The sequence below is a fragment of the Branchiostoma lanceolatum genome, chromosome 5 (assembly GCF_035083965.1).
Source record: "Branchiostoma lanceolatum isolate klBraLanc5 chromosome 5, klBraLanc5.hap2, whole genome shotgun sequence".
Classification (NCBI taxonomy): Eukaryota; Metazoa; Chordata; class Leptocardii; order Amphioxiformes; family Branchiostomatidae; genus Branchiostoma; species Branchiostoma lanceolatum.
Genome location: NC_089726.1, coordinates 630778 through 632464, shown reverse-complemented (window position 1 = coordinate 632464; position 1687 = coordinate 630778). Strand labels below are relative to the sequence as shown.

At 51.2% G+C, this 1687-nt stretch overlaps 1 long non-coding RNA gene across 1 annotated transcript; it reads left to right on the top strand.

Moving 5' to 3' along the window:
• The first annotated feature begins 356 nt into the window (after positions 1-356).
• On the top strand, positions 357-980 carry LOC136434289 (uncharacterized). The gene is made up of 3 exons (XR_010755727.1): positions 357-475; positions 582-635; positions 839-980. It is a non-coding gene; the product is annotated as an uncharacterized lncRNA (long non-coding RNA).
• Positions 981-1687: the final 707 nt, after the last annotated feature.

Genomic DNA, 1687 nt, shown 5'->3' with positions numbered 1-1687 from the left:
TGACAAAAGGTACCAGGCGAACACTCAACCAACTAGGCCATTGCACTGACAAAAGGTACCAGGCGAACACTCTACCAACTAGGCCATTGCACTGACAAAAGGTACCAGGCGAACACTCAACCAACTAGGCCATTGCACTGGCAAAATAAGTTTTCATAACCGCCGAAGTTGGATACTGCCAGTTGCATACGGTCTTTGCCACCGTTAGATCGATCTACTTGGAGATTATGTGTAAAGGCTACCTTGTGTTGAAGTAATGCCGAATTTTCCTATGACTACATGGCGCATTGTGATTGTCTTCAGTCAACGTAATCGAACGATTTAGAAACTGAGAGAGATATTTTCTCTCAAACAGCAGCCTGTGGCACGGCCACCGACAAGAAGGCTGAATGTGTCGGTGGAGGCAGGAAGCTCTGGCGAATCTCGAGCCCTGTGTTCGTCGTGGTCATCGCTGTGCTATTCTCATATTTTGCAGGTCAGCAATCTCTCTATCATAAAAGAATATGGCAATACCATAGTTCTGGTAAGATCCTGTTCTTCTGTGCACTGTTTAGCGACCGTGATATTCCTGTTTGTTGCAGTAAGATTCACCAACAAGATTGAAAAGCTGCAAGCGCGTGTACAGGAGCTGGAACGTAAGTAGTTCTAATATCACAGAATATCAACATTGTATTAGGGGATCTTGGAATCTGTAGACTGATTCTCTTTTAAGTTATGGTCCATTACCTAGTTTGTGGAATAATACACCCATACATCTATCCAGCAATCAGTGAATTTTTTTGTGATCTCATGGGCGGAAATGGGCCCCTTTATGAGAAGGCTGAATCTGTCTTTTCAGGAGACAAGGTGGGACTTTGCAATCTTCCCGGGCCACCTGGGCCTCCAGGAGAGAAGGGGGCCATGGGGCCAGTTGGCCCTGTGTCTGCCGGGCCACCTGGTCCTCCTGGAGAAAAGGGAGCCACGGGGCCAGCTAGCCCTGTGTCTGCCGGGCCTCCTGGGCCTCCTGGAGAAAAGGGAGTCATCGGGCCAGCTGGCCCTGTGTCTGCCGGGCCTCCTGGTCCTCCTGGAGAAAAGGGAGCCACGGGGCCAGCTGGCCCTGTGTCTGCCGGGCCACCTGGACCTCCGGGAGAAAAGGGAGCCACGGGGCCAGCTAGCCCTGTGCAGGGTGGGCCGCCCAGACCAGTTGGGGCCCATGGGTTGCCCGGTCCAACAGGGATGTCCGAGTGTCCAAGCCCTACCGGACCAGCTGAACATGCAAGTGAGGCACATATTCCATCACGTGCCGGAAGCTTGTTGCGCAATTATTTATTCTTCTAAGTTTCTTTACCTTCAATCGTATTTCTCGTAGTTGCCTTCTTTAGAAAATCAACCAAAAAAGATATAGTTTCTAATTGCAGACGAGTAATGCATATTCAATCCTTCCAATATTTCCTGTGCCAATTTTTCTTACAGCATCTTGCCCAGGCGGTTACACAATGTGGCGTGGCATCTGCTACAAGTTCGTCAGCACACGTAGGGCCTTCAGCGATGCGGCAGTGACCTGTCGTGAAGACGGTGGCACCCTCGCCATGCCCCGAGACGCTGGGACCAACGCCTTCCTGGCCTCCTTGTACAAACCCGGGTGCTGTACGGTATGGTCTTGCTGGATCGGCCTGCACCGTCAGCGCGAAGAAGGAAGCTTTGAGTG